This window comes from Dermacentor albipictus, chromosome 4, assembly GCF_038994185.2.
Source record: "Dermacentor albipictus isolate Rhodes 1998 colony chromosome 4, USDA_Dalb.pri_finalv2, whole genome shotgun sequence".
Lineage (NCBI taxonomy): Eukaryota > Metazoa > Arthropoda > Arachnida > Ixodida > Ixodidae > Dermacentor > Dermacentor albipictus.
Genome location: NC_091824.1, coordinates 172,605,296 through 172,622,126, shown reverse-complemented (window position 1 = coordinate 172,622,126; position 16,831 = coordinate 172,605,296). Strand labels below are relative to the sequence as shown.

At 46.0% G+C, this 16,831-nt stretch overlaps 1 protein-coding gene; it reads left to right on the top strand.

Moving 5' to 3' along the window:
- Nucleotides 1-16,831, top strand: part of bru3 (bruno 3) — a 1,518,741-nt gene that overhangs the window by 457,046 nt on the left and 1,044,864 nt on the right.

Here is a 16,831-nt window from a genome sequence, read left to right as displayed (position 1 = left end):
CATTGAAGCTCTTGCTCGAGCAGGGCTCTTTGATAGTATAACGGGGACCTCAAAAGCTGCAGCCGATAGCGGCTGCCATCTGACGCGGTTCCGAGAGCCGAAAACAAAATCGGAGGTGAACCCCTGGCGTACACTCGAGCCATTTCAGCGGTGCGGGGCCTCTCGTGAGAGCCCTGCGCCCCGCCTATCCCCCCTACGTTGGGGGACCGTCTCCCCGGTAACCATATTAAGAAGTGGGGGCCGAGTCTGTCGGGGCTGCGAAAGCGCCACCTTTTGAAAGCCTTCCTGCGTAGGCGCAGGGCTGTGTCCGCCATTGTTTTTTATATGTGCGCATTTGCTTGTGCCGTTCTGTTACTTATTGCTTGAAGAGCTGCGTTGCCCGTAGGCGCCTCTAGCAGGTAATGGGATGGGAAGGAATGTCACGTATAAAGCACGGGTGTTGACAGAAATGCCGCGGGCTGAGCTAATCTTGCATACTGTCCAGCAGCTGCTGCAGCTGAAATGGCAATGAAAGTAGACTTGGTCCGAATGAAATTTTACAAATTGACTGTTTTAGGCGTTTTGGGGGAAATGGGAAAGGGTGGGGGTGGTTATGCGATGTACTCCACATGTCTAGCTATGTAATTGTGCCTTTCCTGATGCACTGTGTGTGTGTAATTCGCACGCTTTGCTGTGGGATTCGTCTTCGCTCAAGGTTTAACAACGATGCACTACCTTCCTCCGTTGTGCTTGGAGGCAATAATACAAGTCTCAAATCAGCGCTGACTTCATTGACTTAGCTTAACCATTTGAAGAGACGGCAAGAGACGAGCGACACGGAAAGTCGCGCAGCTTATAGATCTGCTCATGCGGAAGGTAAGAGTCACAATTCCGCCACCTAACTGTGTCTTTATACATGCAATAGCTGGTCATTACTCTTTGCTGTTTACTTGGGCGCAGAGTGGACGCGCTGGCGGCGTAATGTATTTACTGCGTGATAAGAGATATTTACGCAGTTCTCACGTTATTCCCGAGTTAAATCTAACGCGATAGCATTTACGGGACTATATTAGTCGATGACCGCCAACCAAAATTCGCATCGAACGAAGCACCAGTATACCCCGAAACACAATGTGAGGCATTTTCAGCGCGAACTCCACGAAGATTACATTCACATTTTCTTCCCGCAATTAATACTTGAATATCATTTCTATGAGTAACACTAGCTTCTTTGAGAAACCTAGTCTATCACGCACACTGCAATCGTGACCGATGTCGCTTTCCACAAACTAGCGAATCACTTCAATTGTAGCAGGCGCTAACTGCAAAGGATCATCGTTTTACCTTCGAGTTCGCTGCTTTGTTGAGACTCGTGACGCTTCATTCTGACTTAGTGCTGGTCTGGAATTTCGAATTGACGGCACTATTTCTTCCAACCTTGGCACGACGGAGAGCCTTACATCCTTGCATCGTCGCCTTTTTCCAAATTGCGAATCTTTGATGTCCGAGCGCAACCGCACTGGACTCTCCACGCGCGTTCACACGCTCCAGTCTGGCGCTGGTACAAGTGAGTTCTACACGCGCGGCGTGTCATTCGTGCGTTTTGTCACATCCTCTCAGATCTCTGTGGTGTGTGTGCGTTGCTTCATGCAGGAGTAGGAAGCCTGCGTACACACCCTAGTTGAGGGTGGTGACAGCCCCAAACGTTATGTCACTATTTCCCACCAAAATTGGCATACCTACATTTTGCCTCTCAACTTGACTAGAAGGTACGTCGCATTGGTGCCTCCTTTTTTATGCACTGAGATGCGCCGGTAATGCCGAACGATTAGTCAGATCTTTTAATCGAATTTTATTGCAATGGAACCTACATGCACATTGATTATGTACAATTCATAAGAAATACATAAACTGTATTTCTTCATAGTTGAGCCTAGGAAGGACGAAAGTCTTGCATGTGAATGCCCGTTTAGGTGTGAACCGCAGTGCACTCACTATAGCTGCCACAGTGGTAACTCATGGAGATCGTATGCTTTGGTATGAGTCGCATCCCTCTCACTTGATGTCAGAACAAAGCCGGATGTGTTCCTGTGAATGGCTCTCAGCGGTAGCCATACAAAGGAACACTGTCGTACAAAGACGCGTATATATTGAAAGACAACATGCTAATGTCCTTTTGTATCGCTGCTTCAGAGGCCCATATACAAGGACATTAGCTCGCACAAGAGTGCTTAAAATAAAGGCGTTGAAACTGCTGCTCACTACATTCGCCGCGATACTAGCACTAGATCTTAGAAATCGGGGCAGCGGGAACCAGATTATTTATTTACTTATTTGTTATTTATTCATTTGCCTAATTATACATACTGAAGCCGCTTTAGGCTATAGCAGGAGTGGGCAAAAAGTAAACGTTTACACACACTGAGTAGTAAATATAAACCGCACAGTCTACAACGATCACTTAAAATATTCCCAGCAATTACGATACTCCCTAATGCGAAATTTTAGCGCAGATGAATACGTGTTTTCGGTCATTCGAGATATATTGAGGCAAGGAACATGAGAACTAAGTCACCGCGATGAGTGGCAGTGAGCCAGTGCCGTCAACGGGTTCGCAGAGGGAGGAACAGTATGGGAACGCTGGCATAACGAGCGTCATCGAAGCCAACTGTGGAAGAAGACGACGACGAACGCTCGAGCAGCGGCACGAGCGCGAGGGGCAGTATGGGAATGCCGGCATGATGGGCCGCTGCAGTTGGCTTGGCGCCATTAGGGCGACAGCCCCGCGGCGACACGAACTACTGCGTTGCTCATGTCCACGCAGCCCGGTGTCATTATCAGTCTTATCGAACATGATCCGAACCATATACATTATGTAATGCTTCGTTGATGGTTCGGATGCTCGCTTAGAACTTGTTCTTTAATCAAACGTGCGCTGTTCTTTGTGTTTTATGATTGATTTAAATTAAATAGCCTGCAGACCGGGGTGTGAGCCGTTGCATATTCGTCTCGTGGGACGGACAGGTTTCTCATTGGGTAGGCCTAGGAATGCTAACGCATTTAATATGTAAAACCAGAAAGACATTTTTGGTGTGAACGCCATAGGGATAACATGTTTAATTATGCAATTATGTTAGGGCTTTCATCAATTCTGAGAATTACAATGACCGAACAGTGCCAGATATTGAATTACAATGATAAAGAGTGCGTGAAAGAAACTGTATTCGTATATTCAGTGCGCGAGTAGAAAGGTGTGAGGTTTAAAGCATGGTGACTAATAGTTAGGAGACTGCTATTGAAGAGGCAGCATAATGAATTTAAAAAAACAATACAGTAACTTTGATAAGTCATTATTATGCCGCACTGAAAATGATTGAAGGTTTCAAGCGTGAATAGCTGATGGAGGTGAGAAATCGCGGTCATACCGACGGTAGATGAAGCGGATGTCCTTTCACGGCCTCTATCGCATCAAATTCGCAATACTTATGTGAATCCCAGACACCAGAAGCATATTCTAAAATAGTACGTATGAGTGATTTGTATATTAGTAGCTTGGTTTCTTTTGGCACCTTTGTTAATGTTCTGCATAAGTAACCCTACTTTCTTAGTGCGTTCGAACATATACATTGAATGTTTGGATTATGACATCTTAGAAGTAAAAATTACACCCAGGTTTTTGTAATAGCTCACCCTCATCAGCGAAACATACTCTGAACAGTAATAAAGAAATGGAAGGGCGTTGTTAGGTAAAAGTGACATTATCGTGCTTTTTTAAAAATTGAACTTCATTTATCAAATGATGCATCGTTTGTGAGAACATTCAAATGATTTATTAAGGCGATCGTGATCATCAGGTAAGGTAATTATGCCGTAGAGAATGCAGTTGTCAGCGTGCAGACGGATATTAGACGCTAGATTACGTGGCAAATCATTAACTTAAAGTATATATAATAGCGCAACGAGCACGGATACCAGTGGCACTCCTGATGGTATTTCACCTGCATCTCAGTTAGCAGAGTCAAAACAAACTGTCTACGTAAGGAAAGAAAACTTCAAATCCACGAAACCAAAAACGGGTTCTTTACTATATTAATTTTATGGAACAGTTCAGAGTAAAGTACATTTTCAAATGCCTTGCGATAGTCAATGAATATGACATCGATTTGATATCCTGACTATATATTAAGACAAATGTCGTCAGCGAACTCGTTTGATTTAGTTGCTATGCTGTATCTCTGTCTTCCTCTGTCTCTATACAGGGATCTATCTGGTTGTGTGTTTCAACCGTCACCTTGAAAAACACAAGGACAGCGTTGTGATTGAATATTCCATCTACATTTTCACAATAATAACCTGGTTCAACTACATTGGCGCTAATAAATACTAAGTCTAGAAAAGAGTTCAGTCGCGTTGAATTGTGCAAGATTTGTTTTAGTCCAAGAGACGACTACAAGTTCAATACATCTCCATCATACGTAGTACCTCGATTTGATATGATAAGCACATATCATCATCCACCTGGTTACGCCCACTGCAGGGCAAAGGCCTCTCCCATACCTCTCCAACTACCCCGGTCATGTACTAATTGTGGCCATGTTGTCCCTGCAAACTGCTTAATCTCATCCGTCCACCTAACTTTCTGCCGCCCCTTGCTACGCTTCCTTTCCCTTGGAATCCAGTCCGTAACCCTTAATGACCATCGGTTATCTTCCCTCTTCACCATATGTCCTGCACATACCCATTTTTTTTTCTTGATTTGAACTAAGATGTCATTAATTCGCATTTGTTCCCTCACCCAATCTGCTCTTTTCTTATCCCTTAACGTTACACCTGTCATTCTTCTTTCCATAGCTCGTTGCGTCGTCCTCAATTTAAGTAGAACCCTTTTCGTAAGCCTCCAGGTTTCTGCCCCATACGTGAGTACTGGTAAGACACAGCTGTTATATACTTTTCTCTTGAGGGATAGTGGCAGCCTACTGTTCATGATTTGAGAATGCCTGCTGTTACGTTTCGCCTACGACGCGCGGTGTAGCCGGCGCGGGTGCAACGGACGCCGGGGCTTCGTTCAAAGCGGCGGACATTTTGGCCCGTTCGGAGCGGCCGCGACGCATCCCCGCCTAGCGCGTCCCGGCATGTTCAGTGCCACGTGTCTTTGTGTGTGCGTGTGTGTGTGTGTGCCCACGCTTGTCAAAGCGCGGCAGCCGGGGAGAGGAGCTTCCCAAGTGTGAAGCGAGGAGGTCTGACCGGCGCCGGCCCGGCTGATGCGTCACTACACTCGTCTCTACATGTCTCTCAGTCCGTCCGTGCCTCGCTGTCACGTGGTGTCATCCCGTGACCTTCCTTCTTGCCCGCGACGCCAAGAGTATAAAAGCAGCTGCTCCCGGACGCCAAGAGAGAGGCTCCGAATTCTTCACTCGAGAAGCGTGCTCTCCCGTCTCTCCACTTCGGTCGACCTGACCGGCCGCTCTTTTGCGATGCTAGAATAAACAAGTTGTTCTGTTAGCAGTCGACTCATGCTTTGCGGGACCTTCGGATGCTTCCAGTGTGCCCCAGGCCGCCTGGCCAACGCTACCCTTTGGGCTTGCGACCCATTTGCGACAACGGGCGCCAGCGGTCCGATTGCAATAACGGGTGTCAGCACTGAGGTTCCAACACTTCCAAACGCACCTCAGCCCATTCTTATTCTTCTGATTATTTCAGTCTCATGATCCAGATCCGTGGTCACTACCTGCCCTAAGTAGATGTATTCCCTTACCACTTCCAGTGCCTCGCTACATATCGTAAACTGCTGTTCTCTTCCGAGACTGTTAAACATTACATTAGTTTTCTGCAGATTAATTTTTAGACCCACCCTTCTGCTTTGCCTCTCCAGGTCAGTAAGCATGCATTGTAATTGGTCCCCTGAGTTACTAAGCAAGGCAATATCATCAGCAAATCTCAAGTTACTAAGGTATTCTCCATTAATTCTTATCCCCAATTCTTCCGACCCCAGGTCTCTGAATGCCTCCTGTAAACATGCAGTGAATTGCATTGGAGAGATCGTATCTCCCTGCCTGACGCCTTTCTTTATTGGGATATTGTTGCTTTCTTCATGGATGACTACGGTGGCTGTGGAGCCGCTATAGATATCTTTCAGTATTTTTACATATGGCTCGTCTACACCCTGATTCCGTAGTGCCTCCATGACTGCTGAGGTTTCGACCGAATCAAACGCTTTTTCGTAATCAATGAAAGCTCTATATAAGGATTGGTTATATTCAGAACATTTCTCTATCAGCTGATTGATAGTGTGAATATGGTCTATTGTCGAGTAGCCTTTACGGAATCCTGCCTTCTCCTTTGCTTGACAGAAATCTAAGGTGTTCCTGATTCTATTTGCGATTACCTTAGTAAATACTGTGTAGGCAACGGACAGTAAGCTGATCGGTCTATAATTTTTCAAGTTTTTGGCGTCCCCTTTCTTATGAATTAGGATTATGTTAGCGTTCTTCCGAAATTCCGGTGCGCTCGAGGTGATGAGGCATCGTGTATACAGGGTGGCCAGTTTTTCTAGAACAATGTGCCCACCATCCTTCAACAAATCTGCTGTTACCTGATCCTCTCCCGCTGCCTTCCCCCTTTGCATAGCTCCCAAGGCTTTCCTTACTTCTTCCGGCGTTACTTGTGGGATTTCGAATTCCTCTAGACTATTCTCACTCACATTATCATCGTGTGTGCTACTGGTACTCTATAAATCTCTAGAACGCCTCAGCCACTTCCATATTAGTAATGATATTGCCGGCTTTGTCTCTTAACGCACACCTCTGATTCTGGCCTATTCCTAGTTTCTTCTTCACTGATTTTTTTTATGCTCTCCGTTCCTGAGAGCATGTTCGATTCTATCCATATTATAGTTCCTTATGTCAGCTGCCTTACGCTTGTGGATTAACTTAGAAAGTTCTGCCCGTTGTATTCTAGCTGTAGGGTTAGTTACTTTTATACATTGGTGTTTCTTAATCAGGTCTTTCGTCTGCTGCGATAGCTTACTGGTATCCTGCCTAACGGAGTTACCACCGACTTAGGCACATAGAAGGCCACATAGAAGCACGTAGAAGACCACTTAATACCAAGGTCGTTGAGGTCACCGAAGATGACAGAATTGGAAATGGTGAGATTGTGTTCCTGCATAAACTGCTCAAAACACTCTAGTGATTCAGATTAATTATTACGGGGCAGTAGAGCACACCTACTGTTAAGTGCTGCTTTGCAATGTTTAACATACAACAGACCGATTCAGTTTCGACAGGAATAGAGAACCAGAAGTGCGACCGAAAAAACAACGCAACGCCGCCTCCTCTTTGCGTTTGACGATCTATGCTAGCACTGTCATAAGCTGGTGGATGTATTTGAAAGTCATAAATTATTTCGTGTAGGGAAGTTTCTTTTATAAGCAATGATATGCTGGCTGTATGATGGAGCAGCTGACAGATGTGGGAATTTATTAGTCACACTTCTGCAAGTAATATCTAACACAACGAGTTTTTTCAGGAAGTGGCAAACAAGGTCAACAATGACGGGAGAGGGTAGAAAGAAGTTGTTTGTTGTCTAATTATTATTTTTGCAATTCTGGGGTCTTACGTGCCAGAACCACCATCTGACTATCAGTCACACCGTAATGTGGGACGCCAGAATAATTTTGACACCGCAGGGTTCTCTAACGTGCATCTAAATATATGTACACGAGCATTCTTGCAATTCGACCCCATCGAAATGCAGCCTATGCGGCCGGGATCAAAGTCCTGACCTCAAGCTCAGCAGCGCAACGCCTCACCCACGAAGCTACCATGGTGTGTATGTGTTGAATCATGTGCCACGGCCGCTAGATTAAAAAAAATGAGCCATTCCATTCTGTGAAGATGGATGGCCAGCGAAGCTGTTTATAACCTGGCACAGAGGTGAACAAAGGTACGAACACATTTGTTGCGTTGATCGGTGGTCTTCGTGACAGAAGGTACGCACACATTTATTTATAGTCAAGGGTAAAACAGACGCCGACCAAAAACATTAAAAGAAAAGAAACCAAGACGTTTCGGCCCCCGTACGGGGGCCTTGTTCACAACGTCTTGGTTTCTATTCTTTTAGTGTTTTTGGTAGGCGTCCGTTTTACCGTTGACTATGAGCAATCCCGACCAGACGAGTTTTCGTCTGGTCCGGATATATATATGTGGCCTCTGCATTACGAGAGGGATGGGCCGTTGCTGATGATGATAGTTTCTGTTCACGCAAAACAAAAATACGTGGAAGAGTAGCCGCAAACAGCTTCGCTGTAAAAGGTGCGGCCTGCCGCGTGCATCGAAATCGCTTTCATCTGCCGCGGCGCCACCAGTCGGGGATTGTTGCAACAGTAGCATGAGATCTTGTGCCGCACGGACGTGTTCTTCGAGGGTTCCGTGGCGGCGTCGAAATCATAAGTTTTTTATTCATGCTTTGAGCTTGCTTCTGTTTCTGTTTTGCTGGTCTGTTTTAGCCCTTTAATAATAATTGGGTGGTTTCCTTTTCTCTTTCTCTCTCTCTGTCTTTTCGTTTGCGCGCGTGTGTTTCGTGTATATTTGGTTTTGCAGGATAGTCAGAGCGTCCTTTCGTGCCACGTGCTTCAACACATGCAACCGGGTGGGACGTTAAGTCTTTATAGCTTTTAAATAGTAGCTTGGAAGTGGCAAGACTAATAGCTATTAGTGGTTTAATGTGTCTGCTTTGGTATCGGGAATATTGCTTTGGTAGGAAAGTGAGAGCGTGGCCGCGTGGTTGAACACGTGCAAAAACTTGGCATGCCCTAAAGGGACACTAAAGCGAAACAATAAATCAGTTTAGACTAATGAAGCATTGTTTGAGAACCCTACAGGCAGTCATTTCAATAAAATAGTTTGATCATTAGATGAGAAAATGAAGGTCGAAGTACCAGTATTTGAATTTCGCGCCGAAACCCCAGCGCCGGTACGTCAACGTGACGTCAGGAATTCCAAAGTATGTTTTTGCATTTGAGCCGCGTTGGCTGAATAGAGGCTTTCGAAACTTGCCATGTTTAATATTTGGGTCCTTTAGAGCACAATGTAATCAATCTGTACCGCTGTATATAATTAGTAGGCCCTAGAAGATGCCATCAAAATCCAAGATGTCACAGCCACCAGGTGCGGGAACTTAAGTAGGCGTCGCCACCCGTATTTCGTTCTTGCGCTTTTTCTGGCTTTCCAAACGTCTTATCGTTGTAAGAGTGGTGTTTTTGGTGTTGTAAAACGGTAATTTACTGATGCAGAAGAAATCATTTTTCACTTTAGTGCCCTGTTTAGTCTGTGCGGCATTATGTGCTTATAAAACATTGGTGAGAATTTATTTTCGGCATTTTAGGGATTTAGATATTGTGCGTACCAGATTTTGCGAGAAGGTACGTGCTCTGCATTAGTATAGTATTTAGTATTTGCATTAGAAAATCCGTGCAATGCATGGCAAGAAAGCCGGGGAAGCTTGCAGTGTGCGGGGGGTCCCTCAAGGCAAACGAGGGGACTTATGAGAATGGACAGGGAACCGAGTCAATCGGCACACACTGTGATGTCGATGCTAGGATGAAGAAAATAGAGACTTTCCAGGATGAGCTTGTCAAACAGGTCAAAGAGCTCAAAAATGAGCTAAATATGGAGCTTGATGTACGGAAGGTCATGGAAAAAATATTTCAAGCAGCCAAAGAAAAGCTGAACAGGTCCGCCATTCTGAACTAGAATGGTCATGACAATAGAACGCAGTCCCCCGACGTGACTGGAGAGAGAGTCTCAGCAAAGTGTGTGGAATGCGTGCAACGTGGTGAGGGGTTAGCTGGAAAGAGCGGCACTTAGCTTGAGGCCGCCACGCGAAAAAAGCAGGAGCGCAGGAGTCAATGCCCCTTGTCGATTTCGAATCACGTGGAAGAGGCCAGAGGGAAGCAGGGAGATGAAGGAGAGAGTGAATGGTGATTATCGCCGGCGAATCAAACCTGGCTAGGTGCTCAGAAGTAATTATGGAGAGGGTAAAAGGCGATAAAAGAGTGGCGGTAGGGAAATTTCCAGGACGGACACTGGGTTCTGTGATGGAGCGAGCAAAAGTAAAGCTCGCGGAAAATGCCACATGTGCAACCTTGTCATAGTAGCAGGTGGGCTAAATGACGTCCTGAACAGGAAAGGGACAGGACTAGCCCAGCGCTTCGCGAAGGAGGTGGTTGATTTGCGCGAACTGTCGTCCGCCCGAGAGCTTAACAACTTCGACAGCTTTGTACACTTGACGAAGCTTGGGCGTGCATTTCCTCACGGATGATGGAGCGAAGCAAGACACGCAGCTCGCTGTCGTTCGACGCCTTGAAATCAGATGTATCAGGGTGTAATCAGGGTGTAAGCGGAGCATATGAAGCTCGTCGAGACGCTGACACGTACTGAGGATGTCTGCGACGGTAGAGGAGATCAGCACTGCAAGAGCACTGAATGCCACAATCCCAATACCCTTGAGCAAGTGGCGTACACGTTCACTCTCTGCCATCGAGGTGTTCACGCGGCGGCAGAGGGCGAGGATATCGTCTATGTACAAAGCGTACGACTCGCCCGAGTGCTGAACACGCTCAGCAAGCTTCTTCTTGGCGATATCGGAGCGGACAGACGAGTTCGCGAAATTCTGGAGTAGGTGGTGTTTAAAGGTGCTCCAGTTGATGAAATCGAGCTCACGATTGTAAAACCAAGTTTTCACGATGTCGGTTAGGTAGAAGGCGTCGTCAGCAAGTTTTGTAGATTCGTTCCAGTGGTTAAAGTCACTCACCCGCTCGTATAGCTCCAACAAGTCTTCAACGTCATCCCCGGGAACCCCAGCAAACACCGGTGGATGGATCATTCTGAGGGCTGGTGACCGTCCAAGAAGGGGTTCCGGCAGTAGCAGGCAAGGTAGATGTCGTGGTATTGTCCTGCTAGTCTTGGGACATGGCCGAGTGCATTTGGTAGTGGCGGCGACCCGAGTGGAGCTCCAGGAACGTAGCGTATAGGTGAAGCAGGAGAAATACCGGGAGCGAGAGGACGAAGGAATCGGACAGCACACTCCACCACTTATGAGACAAGGTTTAGGCTGCCACTCTCATCTTTATTCTCCCCAATGACAACCCCACCACCAGTCCCTAAACAGTGGTGATGAGTATGAACAGATGAGAATATGAAGCGTGTGAATATACATATATATATATATATATATATATATATATATATATATATATATATATATATATATATATATATATATATATATATATATATATATATTATCTATCGGTAAAAATTAAACTTTATGTGGACGACTGTGTACTATATGATGAAATTGACTCACCCCAAGATCAAATCAGGTTAAATAATGACTTTGGCAAAATAGTTGCATGGTGCCATCAATGGCAAATGACTATTAACTATGAAAAAACCGTCTTTATGAGAATTACACTAAGAAAAAAGCCTCTTCCACTATTTTGCTCAGAACACTTATGTCTCTGAAGTATCTCACTATAAATATCTCGGTGTACATATATCCCACAATCTTTCCTGGTCAAAACATACTGACACTGTAATGGCTAATTGTCATCGCAAATTGTTCACCCTCAGACGGTCACTTAAGTTCTCCACACCAACTGTCCGCCTCCTGTCATATAATACAATAGTTCGTCCTACTTTAGAATACGCAATAATCATTTGGGACCCCTACAGAACAACAAACATTGAGAAATTAGAAAGAATTCAAAAGAAAGCTGTCCGATTCATCTACAATTCTTACGGTCGAACATCTATAACAGATCTCATTAAACGAAGTGGCTTCTCTTCAATTACAGAACAAAATCGTGTCTCCCGATTAAAATTATTTTTTCAACTAATTAATGGTCGCTACCATATTGATACCTCACACATCTTAACACCTTTAACTGGTTATGCTACTCGTCATAAACACTCCCTAGCAGTAACCCCGTTAACACCGCACAACAACTGCTTCAAATACTCTTATTTTACAAGAACAATAGTTGATTGGAATAAGCTTCCTGATAAAGTCGTTACAGAAAATTCTTTATCCCGTTTTCAGGCGCACCTGCACTCATGAATCAACCGCACATACTTTATTTGCTCCTTTTTCCATGCATTATGTCCTTTTGCCATTTTCGAATTCAAGCGTCGGCATGATTGCTTAAACTGTATGTTTTTGTGGATGTACTTGTATGTTCCCACCCTGCTAAGATCTTGTAAAAGATCGCAGTATCTATAAATAAATAAATAAATATGTGTGTGTGTGCGCGTCTGTGTGTGTGTGTGTGTGTGTGTGTGTGTGTGTGTGTGTGTGTGTGTGTGTGTGTGTGTGTGTGTGTGTGTGTGTGTGTGTGTGTGTGTGTGTGTGTGTGTGTGTGTGTGTGTGTGTGTGTGTGTGTGTGTGTGTGTGTGTGTGTGTGTGTGTGTGTGTGTGTGTGTGAACTAGGTAAAGGCAAGGCGCAGAAGACCAGGACTTAGGAAGAAGAACACAAACGACAAGACGGGCGCCACTCGAGACTGGCAAGCTGAGACGGCGATCAAGTTGACGCACAAAATGGCAGGATCGGTGCGAAAGCTTTGGTAAAACTCTTGCTTGGGGTAGTTGGTTCATGCTTGAAGTAGGTAAAGGCAAGGCGCAGAAGACCAGGACTTAGGAATAAGAACACAAACGACAAGACGGGCGCCACTCGTTTTGATGAAAGAAAGGGCCCAATGTAGAAGAAATATGTTCCAAGTAAAACTCTTGCTTGGGCTAGTTGGTTCATGCGTGAAGTAGGTAAAGGCAAGGCGCAGAAGACCAGGACTTAGGAAGAAGAACACAAATGACAAGACGGGCGCCGCGTGTATGTGTGTGTGTGTGTGTGTGTGTGTGTGTGTGTGTGTGAACTAGGTAAAGGCAAGGCGCAGAAGACCAGGACTTAGGAAGAAGAACACAAATGACAAGACGGGCGCCGCGTGTATGTGTGTGTGTGTGTGTGTGTGTGTGTGTGTGTGTGTGTGTTTGTGTGTGTGTGTGTGTTTGTGTGTGTGTGTTTGTTTGTGTGTGTGTGTGTGTGTGTGTGTGTGTGTGTGTGTGTGTGTGTGTGTGTGTGTGTTTGTGTGTGTGTGTGAACTAGGTAAAGGCAAGGCGCAGAAGACCAGGACTTAGGAAGAAGAACACAAACGACAAGACGGGCGCCACTCGAGACTGGCAAGCTGAGACGGCGATCAAGTTGACGCACAAAATGGCAGGATCGGTGCGAAAGCTTTGGTAAAACTCTTGCTTGGGGTAGTTGGTTCATGCTTGAAGTAGGTAAAGGCAAGGCGCAGAAGACCAGGACTTAGGAATAAGAACACAAACGACAAGACGGGCGCCACTCGTTTTGATGAAAGAAAGGGCCCAATGTAGAAGAAATATGTTCCAAGTAAAACTCTTGCTTGGGCTAGTTGGTTCATGCGTGAAGTAGGTAAAGGCAAGGCGCAGAAGACCAGGACTTAGGAAGAAGAACACAAATGACAAGACGGGCGCCGCGTGTATGTGTGTGTGTGTGTGTGTGTGTGTGTGTGTGTGTGTGTGTGTGTGTGTGTGTGAACTAGGTAAAGGCAAGGCGCAGAAGACCAGGACTTAGGAAGAAGAACACAAATGACAAGACGGGCGCCGCGCGTGTGTGTGTGTGTGTGTGTGTGTGTGTGTGTGTGTGTGTGTGTGTGTGTGTGTGTGTGTGTGTGTGTGTGTGTGTGTGTGTGTGTGTGTGTGTGTGTGTGTGTGTGTGTGTGTGTGTGTGTGTGTGTGTGTGTGTGTACACGCAATGTCCCTAGAAATCGGCAAGTGCATATTTGATTAGTACCAAGAAGAAAGCACGGGGTTATTGAAAATAATGCACATCAGTTTTGGCGGCGCTGTGGGTGACCACTTGTGGAAGGTGCCCATCGCTGTCCCCAGCATGCTCGCCGTTTTGGAGATATCACAAGCATCCGAATGAAGCTGTGCTGCAAATGTCGGCGTAGACTTCGCCCTTTTCTGCCGGCAACCATCTACTTAGCTCCTTTCCAGTGTTGACGTATTTATCTACTCCTTTTAGCCAAAGTGCCAGGTTGGAATTACAGTGGTGGCATCTGCAAAAAATTTAAATAAGGACGAGTTAGGCGCGGCGTACATATAAGGAGATAATCATACAGGATTAAAAGCAAATAAACAAGTCGGCCTAGTTGGAACAGATTTATCTTAAAACATTTTGGGCACAAACAAACATCGACGAAGAATAGGAGTAACAGAAGCGCTCGTCCTTGTGTTGCCTTTATTCTTCGTCCCTGTTTGTTTGCGCACAAAAAGTTTTAAGCCTGCGTAGTCGGATATTTAAATCTGAAGCATCAGGATTTCAGCATTTGTGATGTTTCGGTCTTGGCGCAACGCAGGTTTCAAAAAGCAGCATGCGCAAGTCGTCGCCCTGATGAAGTCTGCGTAGCACAAGTCATCTGTGTTGAAACAAAATAATGTAGGCTGAAACAACATCCGAGACAAGACGTACCTATAGTTACTTCCATTTTTTTATTCACGATAAGCTTTCGTTTTATAAACCCTTGCACCAAAAATTTAATGACAGAGGTCGAACGGCAAAAAAAAAAACATAGGAAATAAAAGAAATCTGTTTTTTCTAATGCAGAGAAAGCAAGCACTCGCACCTAGTTTTGTGGATGTAACTCCTGACGAACTTTCAGGTTTTAGCCGCAGCAGATCATAGCGCTAGCGCAATATTAGAATGCGGCTCTCCTTGCATCCCATCTATTGCAACATATCCGGTGCGCAAAGCGAAAGGCTGCTAGCGAAGCGTTCACTGCTATGGCGTCTTCACGTAGTTGTGAGAACAAAACAACTACTTTGCCTGGAAACCTTTGCGGTGTCCGCGATTGCTCGGGAGGCAAGAAAGCAAGGCGTTAGCTCGGCGGCGTGGCGGGAAATGCGGTCTTCCCGGGGGACAAGAGTGGCGCTGCAGGCGGTGAACGAGAGCTAGTCGGCGGGCTGCCCCCGTCGGGCAGTAAAAGCGTTTTCGTATCCATTACTCACTGTCAACGAGGACTCCCACTTTTGCCCCAGGCTGGGCCACTGGGTTCAAACACGCCCGCCCCTCCTTGCGGAGAGAGGCCGCAGGACATTCGCCCACCGGTCGTAGCGAGAGCTCCGTCGTCGCGTTCACTGCGCCACCAGACTCCGTAGCACCGCTGAATTCGGCTGACGGAGACAGGTCGCGTGCCGCTCGGCGAAAACTCGCGGCAGAAAGGGCAGGAGCGCTGCGAGCGTTCGGGAAACGGTGTCCCCATAGTGTTCTTGCTTCGTCCCAGCGTTGCGTCGATCGAGTCGCAGCTCCTTGCTCACTTTACTTCTGTCCTTACTTTCTGATACATGTACGTAATCTTTTTCTCCGCCCAGCTCCGGACGATTGACGCCCATCGCCGAGCTGCGCGGAAAATTGTGCCGGTCGATATTCGATTACCCCTGGCGAGTGATTGGTGGAAGGTAGGGTGGTGTGGAGGGCAACCAAGATTCGAAGAACGCACCCCGAGACTCGGCAGAATGGGTCCGAGCCCGACGAGAAAAATAAAGAGCAGGGCGTCGCCCTCTCCGTCGATTTCTTCGAGAAACAAATCAGGCATAAGGAATAAAAATAAAATGTCCAGAGGGACCTTTACATAAGTTCGTTCCTCTCTTGATGTATTATCAATTTTTCAGGCATCTTCTGTGGGCTTCTGCGACTTTTCCGCACAGTCTTTACCACATTTATACCTGCGGGTAACACACACCCTGGACATGTGCTGACATGGCGGCTGGCCTGGCGGCGAAAACTCGAGTTGCTAGATTCGAAAGCTTGTCTGCCCAAATCGGTCTTATTTTTTTTTTTCTCTATAACGTCCTACGAGTGAACACTGTCGCCGGTTCTGTCAAACTGCGGGTTCATTTAAAGAGGTTAAAGAGGCATAACACACACACACACACACACACACACACATACATATATATATGTGTGTGTGTGTGTGTGTGTGTGTGTTGTGTGTGTGTGTGTGTGTGTGTGTGTGTGTGTGTGTGTGTGTGTGTGTGTGTGTGTGTGTGTGTGTGTGTGTGTGTGTGTGTGTGTGTGTGTGTGTGTGTGTGTTGCCGCCTTTACTTACTGTGTCGTTTCCTGAATGACCTAGTTTTATAGTAAGGAACAATGTTTCGCTCTGTGCTATGCCCTCTGGGTGTCTCTTATGCTGCCGATAACAAGGAGTAGCGTTAACACTGACAGCGCCGCCCACTGCGCAGAAGAGTACGCCCATCTAAATTGGTGACCTGTCAGCATGGCAGCGGGCGATGGGGTCTAAGCAAAAGTATGTACGGCCTTTATAGTATAACGAAGAAGTCAGATATTGCTCACGATGGAGCTGTCGAATCGGAGCGTTTACTTCACGTGGTATAAAAGTTACAAACTGGGATCAGGTGCCTCAAAAAGGCTGGCCAACGTTTCGATAGCACGAGCTATCTCCATGAAGGTAGGTCCTCCTATCGAAACGTTGGCCAGCCTTCCTGGGGGCCTTATTCTTGTTTATAGTCTTTATGCCACAGTGCGCTACTACCCTTACAAAAATTTTTATAGAAAGTCAATAGACAGTCCATAGACATTTGTCTATGAAGTCTATAGACTGTCTGTAGACATTTCTTTAGACTGGTCTATAGACAGTCTATAGATTTATGGCCGCACACTTTTTATAGACTGGTCTATAAAAAGTCTGAGTTTATAGACTGTCTATAGACATTTATTTAGACTAGTCTATAGACAGTCTATAGACTTATGGCC